General features: G+C 37.9%; 1 long non-coding RNA gene across 1 annotated transcript; it reads right to left on the reverse strand.

Annotated features, from left to right (window-relative positions):
* Positions 1-1,844: 1,844 nt before the first annotated feature.
* Positions 1,845-8,401, reverse strand: LOC133449262 (uncharacterized). Its single transcript, XR_009783021.1, has 3 exons — positions 8,215-8,401; positions 4,005-4,221; positions 1,845-1,952 (listed from the first exon to the last, which is right to left on the reverse strand). It is a non-coding gene; the product is annotated as an uncharacterized LOC133449262 (long non-coding RNA).
* Between the last annotated feature and the right edge of the window lie 213 nt (positions 8,402-8,614).

Genomic DNA, 8,614 nt, shown 5'->3' on the forward strand with positions numbered 1-8,614 from the left:
ACAAGGGGGCGGGGCTTCAGATGCTCCAACATGGCTGCTCTGGTATCAACTCCAAAAGCTGTTAGGGACTAAATCTAAACTATTCACATACTTTTGATGACTTAGGGCGGTTTTTTGGGGCTTCTTGCATGACTCTGTTGGAGGAGGTTGCCGTTTCAGTCTCATTCTGCAAAGGGAGGACTGTGTGTTTTGGTGACGTGCGTCGGCGACAGAATATGACATTGACGATATTTTGAAGTCGACGCGTCAACGTCATCGACGCATCACTGCAGACCTAGCTGATACCAACACTGGTTCAGGACTTTTTTCTAATGTGATGTGCAAGAACTGTTGTGTGATTGGTCAAAAATATATGGTGAGCGTGGCTTACGAGGAACAGACGTCATCGCTACAGTGTAAGTACGTTAGTAAGTAAAGTTTATTTATATAGCACTTTACACAGACAACGAAATGTCACAAGGTGCTTCACAAAAAACATAATAATAACACGAATAAAACACTACAATGAAAGTAGAAATACGATAAAAACAAGACAATACCGATAAAAAACAGTGTTTTCATTCTCATCCACACCGTTTTTTTATTTTATGATATAAAACCACATGAAACCAAAGTCACAAACACATTTCCGCATCTTTAAGTCTCGTGCTTGAGTTCTGGCGTGTGTTTATGATTCACTTAGCGAACACTTTGGTGTAACAACCTAATCAAACACGTTTACCTGCAGGCCGCCTGTCTCGTCTCAGTGAAGGTGCGTCTTTCCCCGGTGCTTCATGTGAGCAGCAGGTTAAGAGGATTGTTGTCTTTTTAATTCACAAAGGACTCCAGTTGTAGTTGCATAAATAGTAACCACATAAGCTCCCTAATCTTCAGATGAGGATGGAGTCGTACTGTACGTGTGTGTGTGTGTGGGCAACGGGAGGAGCTCAATCTACACTTTGGTTGAATAAAAACCCACAGACATCCAGAGCTGTCAAGTAACGAAGTACAAATACTTCGTTACCTTACTTAAGTAGAAATTTTGGTTATCTATACTTCACTGGAGTAATTATTTTTCAGACAACTTTTTACTTTTACTCCTTACATTTTCACGCAATTATCTGTACTTTTTACTCCTTACATTTTAAAAACAGTCTCGTTACTCTATTTCATTTTGGCCTTTAATAAAAACTATCCAGTTAAATTGCTCCATCCGGATAGAGTGAATGTGGTTGTGGTTGTTTCAGATGTTCTTGTCCAGTTTTGTTCTTACATCCGTTCCCTCAGATTCCTGCAACTAAACTTGGATGTACATTCCAATAAAGGTTAGGATAAATGATAACATGCCTCTGAAGTTTGACTTTTTGCACCATTACAATACTTATAGGCAACTAGTCATCATATCTTCTGCTCTCTGAAACACATGTTAATGCTCAATAGTACACATATATGGTTCTTTAATATATTTGCATTATACTAAGATACATTCATTTTCAATGGCTTTTGTCCTTAATGGCTTTTTTCCCCCTTACATTACTTTTACTTTTATACTTTAAGTAGTTTTTAAACCAGTACTTTTATACTTTTACTTGAGTAAAAAACTTGAGTTGATACTTCAACTTCTACAGGAGTATTTTTAAACTCTAGTATCTATACTTCTACCTGAGTAATGAATGTGAATACTTTTGACACCGCTGACAATCACCAAATGTCACAAAGTACCAAGAAGGTGCAGCTAATTTATAAAAAGTGATCACATATGAAAAAAAAGATGTAAAATTCTGTTGTTTTTGGACAAAAGACAGCTGACGGAGAACCTTTGGACAGAAACAGATAAAGTTCAACTCATAACCAGGACAATGGATTCCTTTGTGTGGACTTTTATTTTGAAAAACAAAGAGATGAACATCAATCATCCAACAAAACCAGATCATCTGAGGGAAAGTGGACCGGTGCTCGTCTGGACCGGTTATCTGGGAAGACAGAAGAGACAAAAAACACAAATGACTTCACATTAGAGTTAATCAAACGAATGAATCATGAGAAGTGCTGACAGAAGTGCCTAAGATAAATGGACGATATGTTTTTGTTAAGGTGGATTCGAACAAAGAGCTTCCTACGTGACTCATTCGAGGGATTAGAGCAGCTGATCTGGATTCAAAGTCCACCTTTATGTTATGTTTGTACGTCACATTTATCAGACGTATGTGTCTGAATCGTACTTTGAAGTCTGAGGTTTCCTAAAGAAAGACGTTACATCACCAGCCGCCCACCGGCCTGGCTGCACACAGACAGATGTGTTACATAACATTATTTATGTAATATTGTAATCCTCAACGCAGAAGAAGGGCGGCCCCTAAGGCAGGGCCTCTAACAGGGTCAGGGGTCGATTCCCACACTTGGAGCTGCGTGAGGTTAGGGAGTGCAGCAGCTGGATACAGATGACCAAAACTATGAAAACATGCATTCAGATTCAACCAAAACATTCAAAAACTGCTATAAAAACACCACAGATTCATATTTTCTCATTTTCTTTTCACAAATCTTTAAATCAACTTTGAATCATTGTCACTTTTTTTCCATTGTTGGATTTAAAAGTCCGCTTAGAGGAGAGAATTAATTACATTTTGGAAAAAAAATGGATACTTTTTTTTTTGTGATCAAATTTGTATTTCTTTTTTCCTTTTTCTGAAAGAAAAACATGGGGCATGTATATGATATTTTAACAATAAAAACACCAATACATAACAACAACAAATTAATAGATAATTGTAATAACAAAAAGCAAATACAAAAAAAAAAAAAAAAAAAAAAAAGGTAATGCTCATATTATTAAGTATAACAATGCAAAATTAACACATAAATTAAGGGCAAAAAATAAATATATAAATAAATAAAAATAAAATCATAACCCCAGACATTACCAACCCACCCTCTGGATCCTATTGAACTAACCCCATTAAGGAGTTTTAATTTTTGCTTATTGAGGTAAAAGGGGGATTTTAGTTATACATTTTAAGCATAACTGGATAACAGGAATGTTTCACATAAGTAAAGCGATACCTAAAGAACCTTAATAACATTCAAATTATGTATAACATTAATTTATATGCAACATCTCCCAAAATAACCTATGATTCCTGAGAATATGAACCCATAAATGTTATAGTCAAAGTTCCTCTGGTTAGTTTTGGGTGCAACTTTCTCAAGAAAAGCAAATTTACATAAGAGATGGCAGTTACTACCAAGTTATTTAGACAGACCAAAAAAAAAAATGGATACTTGAACATTTTTAACCATTAAAGGTCATTTACAGGCACCTAGAAGGGGTTGTAGAGACGAGCTCTGCAGCATCTTAGGCTGTAAAAAACGAGCTTCGCAGAGCTTTACAGACGGCTTTTTGTCTCAGGCTGTAAAATCTGAGGACTGTTCCTGTAATCTGAAACAAATCCATCAACGGAGCTCAAAGCCAGCATTTAAGTCACCTTCAAAGGCGCTCCGGTTTCCGATGGCAGCCGCTCAAGATCCTCCAGACTGGAATGTGTGTGAAATCTCACATTTCCTTGTGTGTTTTCATGTTCTGCTGGATGATGAGTGTGATGAGGCCTCAGCTTATAATACTGCACAAGTGTCAGGCTTTGTTTTACCAGTTTGGATGAATATAGTTATGTCATGTGGACTGAAATTAGACTTAATGTGTAATTTAAAGACAAAGTCTTTTTGTTCAAACAGAGACCCTGGATCTTTGACAGATTTTTCTGGTAGATTTCCACAATTTATTAAAAGGTTTTCCGTGCTTGTCTCTTATAATAACCACATTTGAAGACTTGTGTTTGATGTCTCAGGCCTCCGTGTCCAGCTCATGTTCACTACGAACAAAATGTCCTACGTGGCACATCTCGCGCTGTTTTCTTTGGGCCGTGTGAACTTTAAAACCCCCTTTTTGGCGTCACTGTACCCTCAAATGTTCTGTCTGTTCCTGGAAAAGAAAAATTAAAAAAGCAGGGGAGGAATGTTTTGTGTACTTTTAACCCTTCAGAGGGTCTTTTGTCTGCCGCTGAGCCGTTCATCCTCTCCTCTGATCTCTGCTGCTGGAAGCAGATCGCCGTGACGTCGTCGCCCCGACGACCACCGACAGGACAGACAATGGACCGGATCACGCCACGACTCCCAGACCAGCAGCATCCTCACGCCCAGGCCTGCATCCGGGGCTCCAGCACTCGCACCAAAACCATCACTGCACTGGGAAATATTCATATACAGGACTGTCTCAGAAAATTAGAATATTGTTCTTTATTTTCTGTAGTGCAATTAAAAAAACTGTCATACATTCTGGATTCATTACAAATCAACTGAAATATTGCAAGTCTTTTAGTATCTTATTATTGCTGATTATGGCTTACAGTTTAAGATTAAGATTCCCAGAATATTCTAATTTTTTTAGATAGGATATTTGAGTTTTCTTAAACTGTAAGCCATGATCAGCAATATTAAAATAATAAAAGGCTTGCAATATTTCAGTTGATTTGTAATGAATCCAGAATGTATGACATTTTTACATTTCAGAAAATAAAGGAATTTATCACAATATTAAAATTTTCTGAGACAGTCCTGTAAATGCTGTCTAATCAATGAATGAATGAATGAATGAATGAATGAATTGTCTTTATTTCGGTCTTATACAATTTTTTTACAAAACAAAATGAAAAAAGTAAATAAACTGAAGCCGTAGCTTATAGTACCTACCCTTTTTATCTTGTGATCAGCTTAAATCTGAAACATTAGCATTAATCCGTGGAAATAAACAATGCATAAAAAAGACAAAAAATAAATAAGACAAAATATAAAATTGACGTTTCACATTCTACAATGTTTTTGATAATATACTTTATAGTTATAGTGTTTTATATTTATTTACAATATTTTCTTTAAAGGGGACCTATTATGAAAAACAAGTTTTTTCTTGTTTTAACATATATAAAGTGGTCTCCCCTCACCCTGCCAGCACAGGGGAGACAAGATACCATGAATTTCTGCAAGGTCTGTGACCCCCGCCCGACAGAATCCCCCAGTGTCATGTGACTTTTTTGAACCGTTCTGAATCTGCTCCTGTCGTGACGTCACGACGGGAGCAGATTTCCATAGGTCGGCCTCCGCTGCTGAAACCACGCCCACAACCAGCTCTCTCCGCCGGCAGGAGCTCCGCCATTGTTCAGCAGCGGTGGCTGTTTTCCACCGGTTTCAACAGCGAGGGACTTAACAGCGAGGGGTTAAAATGAGGTTTTGCATCGCCATTTACCCTCATAAAAGGATCAGTTCCCACAGCACGGACCCGGTACCTGCACACGAGTCAGCGGTAAGTTCCTTTTTTTTTATGTTATTTATATTTGTATGATCTTTGCATGGGCTAAGTATTTAGCTTAGCTCCGGAGCACCGGGGCCGCATACGGAGCTGCCGGAGCTGCTCACGGACCGGCCCGGCTCCAGTGTTCCCTAACGGAGCCACTCACTCGTTAGGTAAATTAGTAATACATTTTTTCTGTCTGGTTTCAGATCTTCCAAGCACCTGAAGCTGTTCAACGACACCTTCAGAAAACGCACGGTCCAGCAATGAGCCAGCAATAGTGCATAAATGTTATTTATATACAACTCATATTTTATTTTTTTAACAATAAAGTTGCCATTTGTGAAAATTCAGTGTTGTGATTTATTTACAGTTAACATGATTCATCTGTCTTGTAACATAAGAAATGATGAGGAATCTTCCTGTGTGAAGACGAGGTGACTAAAGGCTGATTTATGGTTCCGCGTTACATCAACGCAGAGCCTACGGCGTAGGGTACGCGTCGATTTAACGCAGAACCGTAAATCAGGCTTTAAGATCCGTTTACAGCGTGTAACTGAATGAGAGCATCCGACTATCACGTCGAGCTGTGTGACATCGGACGCTCTCTGTCCACACTGAAACTGTTAAACTCACGGCCAGTTAGGACAGTCTAATACAAAAAAAATAAAGCCATGGAATTGATTTTGTCGCAGAAGCTTCTCGCATGGGACACGTTTTGTGTACGACGGCTGCTCTGGCCGGAGCGAGGCTTATTCTCCTCCCCTGCTACACGTCATTCAAGCAGCCAATCAGCACAGAGCCTCATTATCATAGCCCCCCCCCCCCGCCTTAAAATGAAGCACAGAAAAAGGCTTTAGAAGCGGTAAAACTAGAGACATGGCCCACAGGCTGAATTTCTGATTTATGTAGAAAAAACAAGCTTTACATTGTTTTTAAGACATTCAAGGCCTGTTTAAAATATACATTAAATGCCATAATATGTCCCCTTTAAACATTTTCATAAACTTGTAGATAGAACTGCACATTTTTAGGACGTTGTCACAACTATTCCATATTTCTCTTGCTTTAACTGATGTACATCTCTTTTTAATATTTGTTCTTGCTGTCGTCATCTCAAACATGAGTTTCCCCCTCAGGTCATAGCGGGTTTCTTTTATATGGAACAAGTCCTGAATGCAGTTTGGAAGCAGTTTCTGCTGGGCTTTAAAGGCAAATAAAACTAATCACTAATCAGTTTAATTATCACATGATGCCAGCAGTTAACCCCCGTGAGTCGCTGCAGTTTGAACCCCTTTCAAGTCATCAGAGGACAAAAAGAAGTCCTCAAAACTGCTATAAAAACACTACAGATTCATATTTTCTCCAGTTTTTTTCACAAATCTTTCAATCAACTTTGTTGCATTGTCATTTTTTTTTCCATTGTCGGATTTAAAAGGAAAGAAAGGTCCCATTGAGCCCCATTAAAACCACATTATTCAATCTCACAGCTTTTAGGCAATATACAGTAATCATGTCAGTGTTTCATTTAGGAGAAAAACAGTAAAAATGTGCATTTTCATTTAATAATGATAAAACAACTTAAAAAAATGCTATTATGCATCAACAATGCATCAAAATCACATGTTGTTAGTCATTTTTAGTGTATTTAAGACTTATTTTATGTGTTTGGGAGTTTTTTCTTAGAAAAATAGTGACATCGTTGGCTTTTAAAGGGTTGAAATAATTAAAAGGTTCAATATCTTGGGAGTTTTAATCAAGACTGACATTGATTGATGGATCTGAGTTAAAACAATGTGTATAGTATTTTTGTGTATAGCTTTTATGCAATATAATCATGTCAGTGTTTCATTCAGTAGAAAAAACGTAAAAATGAGATTTTACCCTCATAGGCCTGAGCATTTTCATTTAATAATGATAAAACAAGTTCAAAGATACTGTATTGCATCAAAATCCCATGTTTTTTGTAATTTCGAGTATATTTAAGAATCATTGTATGTGTTTGTGGGGGTTTTTTTCTCATAAAAATTGTGACATAGTTGGCTTTTAAAGGGTTGAAATAATTAAAAGGTTAAATTAAGTTTTAATTAAGACTGACGTGGATCTGAGTTAAAAAAAGAGTGAAAATATGAATCAGGTTTGTAATGTTTCTATAGTCAGGGCTGCACATAATTATTTTGGTCTGGTGCTCAGAGGAGCCCCTGGATATGTGACTTGGGCCTCCAAAAACGCGGTGACCCGTCTCGCCGGATCGATAAAAGAGGGATGCAGGAATAAGTTATAGGCAAAACGATATTTATTCACTTATAAAGATGAATGGCTCAATATGGTCCTTTACAAAGTTAATTTATTTCAATAATTCAACTAGAATATGGTGTAAAAGTTAATCTATTTCAATAATTCAACTAGAATATGGTGTAAAAGTTAATTTATTTCAATAATTCAACTAGAATATGGTGTAAAAGTTAATCTATTTCAATAATTCAACTTAAAAGGTGAAACTAATATATTACCTAGTCTTATTACATGCAAAGCAAGATATGTTAAACCTTTATTTGTTATAATTTTGATGATGGGATTGTTTATTGATTTCATAAAATATTCTCTAATTTATTTTTTATTTGGGGTTTTCATAAACTGTGAGCAGGTAACTGCTGCACGCAGTGACGGACTCCGGCTGATTTATGGTTCCGCGTTGCACCAACGCAGAGCTTACGGGGTAGGATACGCGGGAGCGCGAACGTACGGTGCGCGTCGCCGCGTAACATCATGCAGCCACTTCTCTTTGTAGTTGGTGGTGGTGGAACGCCAAAATAATTACTTAATGGCGCTTGCTTCTTGGACATTTTGACGAGACGTGTCAGGGTTTGTTCAGTAAAGCTGCTCCTTACCTCTCTCCCTGCGCAACCCACCGCAGCAACGGACGCGCTGTGATTGGCCAGCCCAGTACCAACTTTGAGTGGCAGTTCTGGGGAAAAGCTCTCCCAATAGATTTTTTAATATTAGTATTCTGGTCTGGCCACAACCAATAATATGAGCTCCAGCTGTTGGTACGCAAAAGCGCTTTGCAGCACAAGATTGACAGCGCACTGGGGATTTTGACGGCGCATGCGCTCTGGCGGCCCACTTATGTGCAGCCCTGTCTATAGTCGTCGTTAGTAAAGGGACGTTTTTTGACGCTCTAATCGCCTGAGAAGGGGGAGTAAATGTGTACCTAGTCTGCCGTTGACCTGTAAAAAAAGTCCAATTTGAATTTCAACATATTTTGAGAAAAAAGAAATCATTAAAAAA

Source organism: Cololabis saira, chromosome 8 (assembly GCF_033807715.1).
Source record: "Cololabis saira isolate AMF1-May2022 chromosome 8, fColSai1.1, whole genome shotgun sequence".
Classification (NCBI taxonomy): domain Eukaryota; kingdom Metazoa; phylum Chordata; class Actinopteri; order Beloniformes; family Belonidae; genus Cololabis; species Cololabis saira.